At 36.5% G+C, this 17,068-nt stretch overlaps 1 protein-coding gene across 1 annotated transcript in view; it reads right to left on the bottom strand.

Annotated features, from left to right (window-relative positions):
* Ziz (dedicator of cytokinesis protein Ziz) overlaps positions 1-17,068 on the bottom strand; it is a 542,949-nt gene that overhangs the window by 486,270 nt on the left and 39,611 nt on the right. The window lies entirely within an intron of this gene.

The following is a 17,068-nucleotide window of genomic DNA, read 5'->3' as shown; positions in this document are numbered from 1 at the left end:
TGAGCATGTATACCCACAGGTTTGGGTCACTGGAGACTAAACTGACACTTATAGAACAGGAAAAATACTTCTACACAAACAAGATATAACAAACATCATCATCATTTTCTAGCTCCAGTTTTCCGGGTGTGATGTACGAGCGCTCGCCACTTCTTCCTGTCAAAGTATAGTTTCTGTTCTTCTATACCCTCTCACTTGGCATTTCTTTTGCTGACCTCCGATTTCACTGTGTCTATCCATCTATTCCTTGGCCTCCCAACTGGCCTCTCCCCTTTCACTTCTCTGTCAAAGTAATTCCTTGCTGTTCTCATTCTGTCCATCCTCATAACATGCCCAAACCATGGTAGCCGGCATCTTCCTAAAACCTCGGTAACAAGCATTTTCATACCAGCCTCCTTCCTGTTTGCTTCATTTCTAATCTTGTCCTTTCTGCTGTTTTGGTTCATTGTTTCGATGAATTTCATTCCTGTTCACTGGATTTTACTATTTGCCTTGTTATGCAGGGTACATGTTTCAAGTCCATATGTGAGAAATGGAATGAAGTAGGTACAGAACATGGCCAATTGGGCTTTCTAGTGTATGCTATCATCCCAGAGTAGTTTTCTCAGTAGAAAATAAAATTAAGCTTCCTGAGTCCTATTACGTATTTCTTGATTTACTGTGTTATCTTTTGAAATGATACTTCCAAGGTATTTGAAGTTACAGACAGACTGTAACAGAGTTAGTTTTTTGTTTTTTTTTGCTAGGGGCTTTACGTCACACCGACACAGTAACAGAGTTCTCACCAGGAAAATGTTTGAATCCGTGCCTTTCCTGTTGATAATCATTTCAACAGTTTTTGTTTTACTCATGTTTAGTCCATATTCTTTAAATTTGCAATTCCAAAGATTTAGTTTCTCCTGTACTTCTGCTTCATTTTCTTCCCAGATCAGAACATCATCTGTAGATATGAGAGAGTTAGGCTGTTTGCAATGTTCTTTGATGGATTTTATGATCCAATCCATGACAATGATGACCAGGAGTGGTGGCAAGTCACTTCCCTGCTGTACTCCTCTTTTGGTTTCAAACCAATCTGATCTTCCCCCCCTACTTGGACACAGCTTAAGCACTCTTAATAGAGTATCTTTATTTTATCAATCAGGAAGTTTGGCACACCTATACCTTCTAGGCATTCCCAGATTATCTCTACGGCACACTGTCATAGGGTTTCTCAATGTCCATAAAAACCATCACTAAGTTCTCTAGTGCAGCCTTCAGTGATATAATTTTGAAGACTTTCTCCATTTAATCAAGTACAGTAGAAGTCTGTTATGGTGAGAATTCATAAAAGCGAAAAATTTACTCGCTATAACAGATTGTCGTTATATCGGATTTTTCGTAAAAGTTGCAAAAAAGCCCATACACATTAAAATCGATATGAAACGGCAATCAGTTTGTTCAAAACTTGCGTTTTCGCGGATGACATCCACACTACAGCTTGCTCGTTTCTTATTTTTCGAAATCTATTAATACGTGAAAGTGTATGTTTAATTTCATTCTGAAAAAGTTATAGTATCATTCCACAAGCCTCTATGGCAAACGTTCCAATTTTGTTCTTCAAACAGCGTCACCTAATCTAACCGTATATGTATCATGAAAACGTATTGCAAGCGCACGTAGGGAAATGATAACCTCCTTGCTACAAAATTACGTGGGAACAGCCTTTCCAAAATTTAACTAGATATGAGAAAATATAACCTATCCTCGGAATCAGTGAAGTACTCTGCTATATCATGAGGTGTAGCCCGTCACATTCTTACTTAATTTCAGTACATAACATTAAAAATTAAGCGATCGTTTACTTCAGCCTTTATCTCTAACGAGTTAGCAACAGCTATTGGACACATTATTTACGCATTTATAATGAAAACGTGTTATCCTCTTTCATTTTGAATTTTCTTTTAGAGAACAGCAGTCGATGGGCATTACTAATCGACTCCGACATCACCTTTGAATGTCAAGGAGAGAGCTCACGGGTGTACATAGCGAGAAAACGATGTGGTACCGAAGACGACCGATCGCATTTTGCGGTAAATGTTTTTGTTTTCTTATTCAAACAGCGTCACCAAACCTAATCTAACCGTACTATATGTATCATGAAAACATCTTCCAAGCACCAGTAGAGAAATGATAACATACTCGCTATTAATTTACCGAATTGTCCGAAATTTAACCAGACACGAGAAAATATAAACTAACCTCTGAAATCAGTGATGAGCTCTGCCATATCTTGAGAAGTATTGCATTCTTACTTAATTTCAGTGTAGAGTATTAAAACTAAGCGATCGTTAAAAAACAAGTTAACAACTGCTATCGACCACGTTATTAACGTATTTGCTACGAAAACATGTTCTCTTTCACTTCAAATTTTCTTCACGAAACAGCAGTTGACGGGTATTACTAATCGACTCTGACATCACTTTCAAATGTCGACAAGAGAGCTCGCAAGCGCTTGTAGTGAGAAAACGATACCGAAGGTCGCATTTTGTGGCAAACGCTTCAGTTTTTTTCAAATAGCATCACCAAACCTAACTTAACCACACATCATCCTCATTTCCCAACTCCAGTTTCCCGGGTGTGGTGTACAAGCGCTTGACATCTCTTTCTGTCTTCATACATCTTCTGTTCCAGTACATCCTCCCATTTGTGTCCTCTTTTCTCCACATCTAATCTTACAGTCTCTATCCAACGTTTTCTTGGTCTTCCCTGTGGTCTTCTTCCTGCGAGATTAAGGTCGAAATATTTTCTGGCAGGTCTTTCCCTGTTCATTCTCATTACGTGCCCATACCACTTAAGTCTGCGTTTCTTTATGACACCGATAATAGGAACCTCAATACCAGCTACTTTCCTATTCACTTCATTTCTGATCTTGTCCTTTCTGGTGGTTTGGTTCATGGTTCTAATGAATCTCATTTCATTGGCTTGGATTCTACTGAAGTCTTTGTTTAGTAGGGTACATGTCTCTAAACCGTACGCGAGGATTGGTATGAAGTAAGTGTGGTACATGATTGTTTTCGCTTTTTGTGGTATTTTGCAGTCCCAGAGAAGATTTCTGACTTGACTGTATGTACCACGTATGTACCATAAAAACATATATCAAGCGCCAGTAGAAAAGTGATAACCTTCTCGGTATAAATTTACATGGGAATAGCCTTACCAAAATTCTGCGTTCTGTCATATCTTGAGGTGTATCACATTCTTACTTAATTTCAGTGTAGAATATTAAAATTAAGTGATCGTTTACTTAATCTTTATTTCTAATAAATTAACAACTACTATCGACCATGTTATTTACACATTTACTACAAAAACATGTTCTCTTATAATTCTGATTTTCTTTACTGAACAGCAGTTGTCGGGTATTACTAATCAACTCTGAGATCGCCTTTGAATGTCGACGACAGCGCTTGCAAGTGCACATAGCGAGAAAACTATACCGTACAGAAGATGATCGATCACATTTTGTGGCAAACGTTTCAGTTTTCTTATTCAAAGAGCGTCAATTAACCTAGCTTAACCGTACTATATGTATCATGAAAACATATTTTGAGCGCCAGTAGAGAAATGACAACCTTCTCACTATAAATTTACATAACAGCCTTTCCAAAATTTAACCGGACGCGAGAACATATAAAACTAAGTTCTGAAATCTATGATACACTCTATCATATCTTGAGGTGTATCCCACTCTTACATAATTGCAGTATTTAGCATTAAGTGATCATTTACCTCAGCTTTTATTTTTAAGAGTTAACAACTGCTATCAGAGACATTTACGCATTACATGTAATAAATTTCATGGTTGGTCCATACTGAAAATTTATATACTATCTTAAAACAATCAAGTTTATTAAAATGTTCAACCTATTCAATACATTATATTCACCTGAATGCTTATGACTAATCTGACTGTAAGGATAAGCTGTAGCCTTCTTCAGACTTAACACTGGCCACAACTGTCTTTGCAGCTCATCTGAAATGATCAACATCCTGAGATCTGAAAAATGCACACTTTGCCTTGACCCTGGAAGCAAAATGGATAAGGAACACCTGCTACATTGCCACAAACTTGATGCGATAGCCAGAACTTCAAGAAATCTCACTCAACTGTACTGGAACACAAGAAAGCTGATGGATTGGAATCCGGGCTAGCCATAAGATACAACAACAACAACAACACATGTCTCCTCTTTCATTTCCATTTCTCTTTACGGAACAGCAGTCGACGGGTACTGCTAATCAACTCCGACATTGCCTTCGAATGTAGACGAAAGAACTCGCTAGTGGACACAGCGAAGAAACAATACCGAAGATGATCGATCGCATGCAATATAATCGCTAGGTGCATAAATGTTGGTAACGGAAAAAATCATACATGCTTAATCACTCGCAATAACAGATCGTCAGTGATAGGGCTCTCGCTGTAACCGAAGGATAATGCACAGTTTAATATAGAAATTTTGAAGGGGCAGACAAAAATATTGCTATAATGGGGTTCTTGTTATATGCCGTACTTGTTACAGCGGACTTCTACTGTAGTTCTTCATTTCTTCTTCGATGTCTTGATCCGTCCTCACCAGATTCCCATAATCTGTTTCCAGTTCAAGGATATTGCCATGCTCTCTTCTTCTATTCTTGACTACTTTATAAAGCAACTTCCTATTACTTTCACAGCCTGGTAGTGAACTCATCCCAGCACTTTTCCTTTTCTTCTTTAATCAGTCACTTCACAAATAGTTTCTTGTCCCAGTATTCCTGTGCCAGGTACTGAATTCATCTTCTTGGTGGATTCATTCTTGTATATAATAAATATATATTTTATTATTAGAAGAGAGAGAACATCCAAAAAAGATAGCTGCCCTTGCATAAGAGTTACCATGAAGAAACACAGCCTCATAATTAGATTTTTAAAACAATATTTAAACAATATTTTTACTGAATGCTCATATTATTTACTGATTCAATTTTTAATTTTTCCCAGTTACATGTGAAGGACAATATTATCTGGAGGAACTTCCCATAAAGTATTCTCTGGTTTTTACTGCCGGCCACAAGCAGTGCCCGAGAGACCTGTATGTGATGAAAATCGTTATCTGGGGCAATTTCTACACCACCGATGCCATGCATCAACAATCTTTACATACTACTGACTAAATACTTTTGCCATCTGTAAATCCTCACATACACACTCCCCTTGTTCACTAATGATTCCTGGAATGTCCTTCCTGGAACCTGTTCCTACCTTAAAGTACCTATAAATACCCTTCAATTTCTTCCTAAAATTCATATCACTAGTAATTATAAATGACATCATGTTATCCTTAGCTGATTTCTTTGCTAAATTCAATTTCCTGGTATGTTCTTTTAATCTTGCCTTACTTCTCCAACCATTCTTAATTTTATTTATTTCTAACCTGCACCACCTCCTAAATCTAAATTATATGAATGAAGATCAGATTGGTTTCAGTTTACTAGAAGAGGAAATAGAGGCAGCCGTTAAGAAAATGAATGGAAAGGCAGTTGGTGTAGATGAAATCCCAGTTGAACTACCCAAGGTCCAACTAAGGTTAAGTTATGAGTAAGTTCCCACCTTCCAATACTTATCAATTTCTATATAATAGGTTTATTAATTACATAATATAAACCATATAATCTCTAGTACATGTTTCGTTCCGATTATGGAACATCTTCAGCTAAAATTTGACAAAATGGCAAGACAATTACAATACATTGATGTTATGATGATACAAAAGCTAAAAGATATGATAAAATGGCACGGAGATTAAAACATATAATTATGATGATGAAATAAAGTTCATTCATGTTGGTTAAAAATTCAACAAGTCAGTGTTCAAATGACGAATTAAAAACGGCGATAAGGTTCTTCTTCATGTTGGAGACATGTACATTTTGTTAATCTTGAAGATAAATTGGAGAAATACAAGATTTTCTTAATATATATTTATCGGGGGAACTCTTGATAAAATAACCGTAGTTGAAGTTGAGTTGTGGTTAGATTATTGAAATGAGTCTTATAGTCAGTCGTGTCGTATTTAACGTCCTCCCTTATGTCGTGTTGCCATTTTGTCAAATTTTAGCTGAAGATGTTCCATAATCGGAACGAAACGTACTAGAGATTATATGGTTTATATTATGTAATTAATAAAATTATTGTTAACAACACGACATAAGGGAGGACGTTAAATACGACACGACTGACTATAAGACTCATTTCAATAATCTAACCACAACTCAACTTCAACTACGGTTATTTTATCAAGAGTTCCCCCGATAAATATATATTAAGAAAATCTTGTATTTCTCCAATTTATCTTCAAGATTAACAAAATGTACAAGTCTCCAACATGAAGAAGAACCTTATCGCCGTTTTTAACTCGTCATTTGAACACTGACTTGTTGAATTTTTAACCAACATGAATGAACTTTATTTCATCATCATAATTATATGTTTTAATCTCCGTGCCATTTTATCATATCTTTTAGCTTTTGTATCATCATAACATCAATGTATTTTAATTGTCTTGCCATTTTGTCAAATTTTAGCTGAAGATGTTCCATAATCGGAACGAAACATGTACTAGAGATTATATGGTTTATATTATGTAATTAATAAACCTATTATATAGAAATTGATAAGTATTGGAAGGTGGGAACCTACTCATAACTTAACCTTAGTTGTGCTGAGCCAATACGGAATAAATATGAGAGTTATAAGCTCTACCCAAGGTCCTGCAGGAGTAGGGGAACAAAATATTTGTAAAACTCTGCCAAACAATATACTTAAATGGAAAATGGCCAAAAGACTTTCTTCAATAACAATACCAAGAGAAAAGAGATAAAATACGAAGAAATGTGAATACAGGACACTAAGCTTAATAATATCTCATGCGGCCAAAATACAGTAGAAGTCCGTTATAGCGAGAATTCATAACAGCGAAAAATGTACTCGCTATAACGGATTGTCGTTATATCCGATTCTTGTATAAAAGTCAGAAAACCCTTCATGCACTTTAAAATCGGTATGAAACAACAATCAGTTTGTTCAAAACTTGCGTTTCCGTAGATGATATCCACACTACAGCTTACTTGTTTGTTATTTTTCGTAATCCGATACTACGTGAAAGTGTATGTTTAATTTCATTCTGAAAAAAAAAATATAGTACCGTATATCTCTGAATCCAAGATGAACCCCACTTTTTACTTCAAAAAATTTTAATCAGGCTCAAAAATAAGTTTGTAAAATCACATGAATGCCTTGTCTTACAGTAGGCCTACGCATTTTTAGACTATTTTTAAACGCTGAACATTGACTTTCGTCACGCCGTATTTCTTTATTTTTGGCAGCTGCACAATTATTTATTTCCGCGGGTTTAAGGACCATTAACTCAACACTGTCATCATAATACCGAACAGAACTCATAGAAAATTTTCCGACAATACCTATTCCATGCGTCTCTTCAATACAACGATCGATCAGGAAATTATTCTTGCTGTCTATAAAACTGTTACTTTTACGCAGCGTCAGATATAACCGGCTGCCGCTACACGCACGTCTCACTTGTCGGGTTCGGCCAAATTCAGCGGCTAGCGATGTATTGGCCTAATTGCGAACGTTGAAAGTCAACGAACGAGTTTATAGCGCCACGGTATGGCCATTCCGCCCTTGCGTTTTGTGCACATACCTCACAATTTCATCTTCGACTTCTTTAAAGCGTCCTTGTTGCGGACCACTGAATGTATTTTTTGTACAGCACGCATTTTTTTTAAGCTCTTTGTCTTCACGCTAAGGCCAAATATTGGCTTTAGTTAGGCCTATGCTGTATTTACTTGTGGCTGCACAATTATTCTACATTATCGTGTGTTTAATAGACATTAACTTATAATTGGCATCATAATATCAACTAGAACCCGTTGAAAATATGCCGGCAATTCCTTTTCCACGTATCTTTACAATACGACTATCCATCACGAAAATATTCCTGCTGTCTATAAACCTTAATTTTACTAAGCGTTAAGTACAATAGAAGCGTTATGACTCTGCCACTGAGTAGCCATGGCTTTTCTAAGAATTCGAAGGGTCGCACGCTTTGATGCCATTCTGCAGATTTGAGAAACACACAGGCTCTGTACAACCGGTTGTCGCGGCTAGCGATGTGTAGTAAAGAGGCGGTAGTTTATTGTCAACAAGTTCTGTGCGCGTGTGAAAAGAAGCAGCGTGGTTTCCGCGGTAGTTGCCAGTGGCATCCATTAACTTACTGTCAGGCCGCGAATGTAACAACCCTTGAGTTTTCGCATGAGATTCTGAGAGAAAAAAAAAAGTCTTGGATTCGGAGAAATATGGTATCACTCCAGAGACTTCTGTGGCAAACACCTCAGCTTTCTTCTTCAAACAGCGTCACCTAACCTAATCGTATATGTAGTCTATCATGAAAACATATTTGAAACGCATGTAGAGAAATAACCTCCTCGCGAAAAATTTACATGTAAATAGCCGTAACTAGACGCAAGAAGATATGAAATATCCTCTGCAATCAGTGACGTACTCTGCCATGTCTTGAGGTGTATCACAATATTACTTAATTTCCGTATATAACATTAAAATTAAGATATCGTTTACTTCTGTCTTTATTTTTAACGAGTTAACAACTGCTATCGGCCACGTTATTTACGCATTTATTATGAAAACGTGTTTTCCCCTTTCATTTCAAATTTTCTTTAGAGAACAGCAGTCAATGGGTATTACTAATAAACTCCAACATCGCCTTTGAATGTCAACGAGAGAGCTCGCAAATGCACAAAGTGAGAAAACTATACCATACCGAAGATGATCAATAGCATTTTGTTGCAAACGTTTCAGTTTTCTTATTCAAACAGCGTCACGTATCCTAACTTAACCATACTATACGTATGATGAAAACACACTTCAAGCGCCAGTAGGGTAATTATACCTTTCTCGCTATAAATTTTCATAATAGCCTTTCCGTAATTTAACCAGACGCGACAAAATATAAACTAACCTCTGAAATCAATTAAGCACTCTGCCATATCTCAAGGTGTATCCCATTCTTACTTAATTGCAGTATTTAGCCTCAAAATTAAGCGGCGGTTTAGTCAGCCTTATATTTAACGAGTTAACAACCGTTATCGGACACGTTATTTACGCATTTATTACGAAAATATGTTCTCTTTCATTTCGAATTTTCTTTACGGAACAACTGTCGACGGATATTACTAATCGACTCTGACATCACCTTCGAATGTCGACGAGAGAAATCGCTAGTGCACATAGCGAGGACACGATGCCGAAGGTAATCGATCGCATGCAATATCATCGCTGGGGTGCATAAATATCTGTAACGGAAAAAATCGCGCGCGCTTAATTGCTCGTAATAACGGATGCGCCAGTGATAGGGTTCTCGCTGTAACAGAAGGATGATACACAGTTAATATAGGAATTTTGAAGGGACAGAAATATGTCGTTGCTATAACGGAGTTCTCGTTATATGCCGTACTCGCTATAGCGGACTTCTACTGTACTATTAAGAGCAATTAACAGAAGGATTTTTAAACGAATGGTGAATTACACTGGAGAAGAGCAATATGAATTTCAGCATGGTGTAGGCACAAAGGATGCCATACATTTACAGAGAGTTATAAGGGGAAAGATACAGATACACAGATACATAGAGAAGGCCTTTGAGAGGTTGAGGTAGGATAAGCTCATGAAAATGTTAAAAAAAGCATGAACCTGAATGGAGAGAGAGAAAGAAGACTGATCAAAGAATTGTATTACAACAACCCAGCAAGAGTGAGAATATGAGGAGAATTAACAGAAGAACTCAGACTAGGGAGAGGAGTTAGACAGGGCTGCTGCTTATCATCAACTTTGTTTAACCTTTACTTGGAGGGAATCATTTGCAAAAGTTTGGATGGAAAGAGAGAAGTCAACACTGGAGGCAGAGAACTGAATGCATTTGGTTCGCTGATGATATGGCAGTAACAGCTGAGAACACTAAGGCTCTCTACAAAATGTTTAGAGAACTAAACAGCAAGTGCAAGGAGTATGGAGTGAGTATAAACAAAAAGAAAACAAAATTCATGATACTTGGAGGCAAAGGCAAAAAAGCAACAATCAAGATAGAAAGAGGAACTATCAAACAGATGAATAAGTTAAAATACCTTGGAAGCATTACATCTGAAGCCCTCCACTCTAACAGATATAGAAGCCCGAATTCCAATAGCTAAGGAAAGCCTCAACACGAAGGAAAACTTGTTTGGTGGCATACTAGCGAAAGATCTAAGGAAGAAACTAGTGTGGTGTTTTGTGGAGTATAGCTCTGTATGGTGCAGAACCATAAACACTGAGGAAGAACGAACAGAGAAAAATAGAGGCATTTGAGAAAGATATGAATTTGAGAAGGAGTGAGCTGGGAAGATAGAATAACGAACGTGGAAGTGCTGAAGAGAGTGAAAGAAGAGATGAGCAAGCTGGCTGTGATTCGAAAAAGAAAGCTAAACTGGACTAGTTTTGGCCTTATGAATAGGCTATCCTCAGTCTAATACAAATATAATCTTAAATTCTAAAATACTGTAGTATTTTTCACTTATTAATGGATTTCACTGTTATTGACTTTAAAATTGTACCATGAAGAGAACATGGGAACATCCTCTCCTTGTATTTTAATAGAATCTTCAACAGTGTTGCCAACTTATATTTTCAAGATCCGCTAAATACTACTAAAAATCCGCTAAAATTCTGCCAAGAAATCCGATCTCAAATAATGAGTAATAAAAATGAGTAATAATAATAATAATAATAATAATAATAAAAGTAAATGTCTGCACTCATCCGATCTGCGAGTTTCACTGGGATTAACCACCTGCCTGCGAGCCGGCGAGATAAAACTTGTAGGCGTTTTACTGCCCGGTGCGAACTAGGTGAATCCCCTACCTCAAGGGCCACACACAGAACAGGCCAGTTCATTAAACAGTCTTTCATCATAGCATAAATATAAATGCTACTCTCTCACAGTTTCATTATCTGTCGTTACTCGTCAACTAAGAGATATTGCAAGTTATAAATCTCATTCCGTATTGACGGTTATCACTTTACAAAAGAAAATATTTAAAAATCCTCCTTATCAATACAAATCAACTCATCTGTTAGATGAAGCAAAGTCTAAACATGTTTCAGCCCAATCTCAAGGCCATCTTCAGTAGCAGAACAGTAATTACATAATATTATACTTACTTCTTAATTACATAATACACAAACAAATTTAAAATCGTAATGAAGTGAAGTGACAATGATCATGTTTAGTGAATTAAAAAACATATTGAGGTATAAAGTCCTCTCGTCTAATAGATCGTTCTTGAATTGTCAATTAAAACTGCTGACTTAAAATGAAGACACTGTGCTGAGGAGTGTAGTGAGACCGTTAATACTATGGGTTAAAACGTGTGTAACATCTGTAATGAGAAAAAGGAAATATGAGTGGATGAAAAACAAGATAAAAAATAATGTACGAAAAGAAAACTCATATAACTTACTTGTAACAAAAGTTGTCGTCTCGAATGGAGATGACCTTGTCAGTCTCAAGTCACACTGCCTGTGTGTGGCTTACTGTGTATCTGTGTCGATGTGGTTGGGAGGGGGAATGGAGAGGGAGGGGTGAGGAGGGACGGATTATATGAATCGCGGAAGGAGAGTGTTAATGGAAGGGCGGGTCTTGTTCTAGAATGTCGGTAGTGAAACTCGTTTTTACTACTGAATTGTTCACAGATGAGCGGGACAAAGGTTTCCAATAAAATATTTTTCTTTTCATTGATTTCATTCAAGTTGTATACGGGATTATTATATTGGTCGATATCTATACAAATATTCTCTAGTATATTAAGTAAGGGACCTTTCTGTTCATAATGCAGGATCTTTAAATCTTGATCAATCGTTGTGTATTTATGATTTTTCTCTCTACAATGTTCGCTCATGGCTGAGTAGCGATTATACTTTAGGGCACTGAGGTGTTTGGAGTATCTTACATTGAAGCTGCGGCCTGTTTGCCCAATATAGGTTGAAAGACATGATTGGCATTTTAATTTGTATATCCCAGAGTTTGAATATTTTTGGTGGCTGTTGACAATATGAGAATTAAAAAACGTTTTCGCATTGGTGTGAACGGTCTTGAAAGCTACTTTTAACTTGTGTTTTTTAAAGATGTTTGAAATAGGATATATGTTATTATTATTAAAGGTAAATGTGGTGAACTTCTCTTTAGGGGAAGATTCTTTTTCTAAGGTGGTCTTGGTTTTACTTTAAAATTTATTGAGAATTTTGTTCACGAAAGCTTTACTGAAACCATTACCTTCAGCTATTGCATAAATGGTGTTGATTTCCTTTCTAAAATTCTTACGGGATAACGGAACATTGAGAGCTCTGAAAATCATACTATTGTAAGCTGCCTTCTTCTGTGTCCCTGGGTGTAGAGAAGTTTGGTGGATTGTGTTTATTGTGTGAGTGGGCTTCCTGTAAATATTAAAAGAAAGGGTTTTGTTTTGATCGCGGGTAATAATTAAATCGAGATAATTAAGGGAATTGTTGTTCTCAGATTCTATCATGAACTTTATGTGCGGATCCAGATTATTAAGTAATTCAAGAACGGTGTTGTTATCAGTAATGTGAGAATGCAGGATAATAAAAGTATCATCCACATACCGAGTCCAATGTTTGATCCCATTAATTTTACCTCTAATATGAGTGTATTCAAGGAAATCTACGTAAATATCAGCGAGGATTCCCGAGGCCGGTGACCCCATAGGAAGACCCTTCTGTTGATATATGATGTTAAAAGTGAAGAACCCATTATTTAATGTGAACTTGAGGATCTGAACAAACTCTTCTATCTCCCCTACGGTCAATTTACTGAATTTGGAAAGATTGTTTTTTACTATTTCGATGGTTTTATTGATGGGCACATTCGCGTACATATTGACTATGTCAAAGGAGTGAAGGGTGTAATGTTTCGGTAACGTGAGATTTTTTATTCTATTGCAGAATTCCAGGGAATTTTTAACTGACGTGTTAGCTTGAAAGAAATAATGTGTTTTAAGAAAATTGTGAATATATTGGGATATTTTGTACGTCGGACTACTTCTGAAGTTAATGACGGGCCTTACGGGGACATCCGCCGTGTGAATCTTCGGTAACGCTTTCGCCGTAGGTAACTTGGGATGCATGATGATCAATTTTGATTTTTTTCTACGTCATTAAACAAGAATAAAAGATTCTTAATTAAAGCTTTCAGTTCTCTTTGTATTCTATTAGTGGGATCTGTTTTTATTACGTTAAAGTTATTGTTAGTAAAGAAGGATTGTGCTTTATTTACGTAGTCACTTTTCTTTATAACTACAGTAGCATTACCTTTATCTGCTTTAGTTACTATTAAATTGTTATCCTTAATTTTCTTTTTGAGATTGCTTATGTTGGTGACTTGTTCTTTATTGGGTTTACCAGTACCGGCATGTTTCGGATCAAAGGAAGAAAGTAACTTTCGCTTAACTTCATATCTAACCTCATTTTGAACGTCTGTAGGTAACCTATTAACCGCTAATTCAGATTCAGCCAACGTAATAATTAAATCATCGTGGTTGGAGGACGTATCCCAGTTATGTTTTGGTCCCTTATTCAATATCTTGAGGTCCTTAGGATCAAGGTCAACTTGACTGAGGTTCACTACCGGCGGGTGAAAAACGTTTGATTCTGCATAATTCTGCGTGTTTGGGATATTGTGGGAAGCTTTTATTAAGCTATTCAACTTCTTATCAAGAGTGCTTTGTTTTTTCAGTAAAACCTTATCGAGTCTATTAGTGACGTGAGCCTGAAAAGAAGTCCATTCGAGAGGACATAATAAGGTCGCAACTTCTAAACGTGTGTCAAATATTATTTTCTTTTGAAGGAATTTAATTTCCTCTCTTATGCAAATTTTATCCATTTTTCATTGAGTCGCGCAGGTTTTAGCCGTGTTTCTATGAGTTTTCTTAGCAAATTTTAAAAAATTAGGTGTGACGTCATTAGTTAAGCATTTTCTTAAAAAACATAAAACTTTACCTAACTTGGCAACCTTTATCTTCAAATTACAATATAGGTTTGCCTTCTTACTAGCCTGGATGGCGTTACCATTGCAAGTTATAAATCTCATTCCGTATTGACGGTTATCACTTTACAAAAGAAAATATTTAAAACTCCTCCTTATCAATACAAATCAACTCACCTGTTAGATGAAGCAAAGTCTAAACATGTTTCAGCCTAATCTCAAGGCCATCTTCAGTAGCAGAACAGTAATTACATAATACACAAACAAATTAAAAATCGTAATGAAGTGAAGTGACAATGATCATGATTAGTGAATTAAAAAACATATTGAGGTATAAAGTCCTCTCGTCTAATAGATCGTTCTTGAATTGTCAATTAAAACTGCTGACTGTTAAAATGAAGACACTGTGCTGAGGAGTGTAGTGAGACCGTCAATACTATGGGTTAAACCGTGTGTAACATTTGTAACAAAAGTTGCCTGTGACAGGCAATGTGACTTGAGACTGACAAGGTCATCTCCATTCTAGACGACAACTTTTGTTACAAATGTTACACACGTTTTAACCCATAGTATTGACAGTCTCACTACACTTCTCAGCACAGTGTCTTCATTTTAACAGTCAGCAGTTTCAATTGACAATTCAAGAACGATCTATTAGACGAGAGGACTTTATACCTCAATATGTTTTTTAATTCACTAATCATGATCATTGTCACTTCACTTCATTACGATTTTTAATTTGTTTGTGTATTATGTAATTACTGTTCTGCTACTGAAGATGGCCTTGAGATTAGGCTGAAACATGTTTAGACTTTGCTTCATCTAACAGGTGAGTTGATTTGTATTGATAAGGAGGATTTATAAATATTTTCTTTTGTAAACTAAGAGATAAGTACCCTTTCCCCACGCATTACAAACTTATGATACCATGATCTCATAACACCAAATCCAAATAACATGTTTTCCTCATGTTACTGCTAGCTCCTGACAATAAATACAGAATAACTCGGAGACAGACTGGAGTACAAATTAAAAAAAAAACGTAAAATGGACAAAACACTAAATTCAGCTATAATAAATCTAGAATTCCGCCAAAAAATCCGCTGTCCGCAAAATGATATGTTTCTCCACCAACAGTCTTCTAATTCCGCCAAATTTAACAGAAAATCCGCTAAGTTGGCAACACTGATCATCAATACAGAAAACATGAAACTGATCATATGAGATGATTCCTCCTTACGAGTGGTGATGGAAGGGATGATAAAAGAGAAACAAGGAAGGGGTAGGAGGAGATACCAGCTATAAGACAACATTAGAACAGGAAAAGAAGGATATGCAGAGGTAAAGAAAAGGCACAAGACAGAGAGATTTGGAGGTCATAGCCAAGACTGGACCTACCGAAAGGCAGGACAACCTACGACAATGATAATATAGTGGGTCTTTACTATCCTTTACTATCTCTACAGTTTTCACATTCCTCAACAACTGCTTTAAACCTATCCCAGAGGCTGTTTACATATTTATTTACTATTTTCCACTGATCTTTTTTTTAAACTCTCACTTTGATCTTTATCAAAAAACTTAGGTATTCTTACAGAAGTGCCAGGGTATTCCTTTACAGCACTCTCAACTCCAAGGAGATGGGTTTCGAACTCGTTTCAGTGCCATGGGGAGCTTCTGGTAAACATCCTACATTTAATGGAAATCCAGGCAAAGAGTTTATATATGATGGAGGTATTGTGTATAATGAGCTTTGACGAAATTAATGTTGATTCTCGCATCGTTTTGACCAAGAAGAGGACAAAATTCTCAGACCTCACTGTCAGGTACAGGTTGTATTGGTTCGTCAACTTGTACAGCCTGGAAACAGATTATATATTATGATTTTGATACTCCAATGACTGGTGTGCTATTGAAAAAAATTATGGTTGAAGCACAAGATGTAGGATTCATACTTGTAGGCATAGTTTCAAACTTGGGTCGGAAGAATGTTGAAGTATGGAAAGATCTAGGGATAAACTATAAAAACATATTTTAGTAATCCTTCAGCTTACAGTAAATATTTGGGTGTTTTTTGATGTGCCACATCTGATAAAACTATCCTCAAGAAACAATTTCTTAGATGACTATATTACACTAGCTGGAGGGAAGGTTGTCCATAAACATGTTATCGAATAGCTCCTGTCACTGGATTACAGTGAAATCAAATTGTGTCATAAACTTGCACCTTATCACTTGTCTGCTTCTGGTAGAGACCGTCAACGAGTTTACCTTGCGTGCCAGCTGTTCTCGAATCATGTCGCACAACCTGTCCATTACCTTCTGCCAGACGAAGAAGAAGCTGCTAAGTTCATAAAACTAGTAAATGACATTTTTGATGTATTAATACAAGAATTCCTATTATAGAAGGCCATCGACTAGAAAGTGCATTGTGCATGGAGGTTCAGGAGGAAGTCCTGCAAAAATTTTACTCGGTGTATGACGATATGAAAGTACGTAAACCTAGAGCAGTACTTCCATTTCTCAAAGGCTTTCTTACAGCAATTCGATCTGTGCTATGTTGTTTTACAGACTTCCAACTGCTCTACAACTTGAAATATTTGATAACATGTAGACTTAATCACGAATGTCTGAAAAACGTTTTCTTTTCATATGAGAACAATTAGGCATAGGTACTTATGACCGTCCTCTACTGGTGGAATTCAAGAATCGTTTATGTCTTATAACCATAACCATGAGCAGAAATGTCCCTGAACAGCCCCTCTCCCATACCAACAGAAGTTAGCACGAGTAATTGCCTCACATCTCATACTTTTACAGATTTACAACCTAGCATGGAAGATTCACTCTCGATGACTGAAGGAGAAATAGAGTTGTGAGATCTTACTCTTGAAGATTTGCCTTTGACTCCTAAGATG

This window comes from Anabrus simplex, chromosome 7 (genome assembly GCF_040414725.1).
Source record: "Anabrus simplex isolate iqAnaSimp1 chromosome 7, ASM4041472v1, whole genome shotgun sequence".
NCBI classification, from domain to species: Eukaryota; Metazoa; Arthropoda; class Insecta; order Orthoptera; family Tettigoniidae; genus Anabrus; species Anabrus simplex.
Note: the sequence above shows the minus strand (reverse complement) of the source record. Positions and strands in the feature narration are given on the sequence as shown.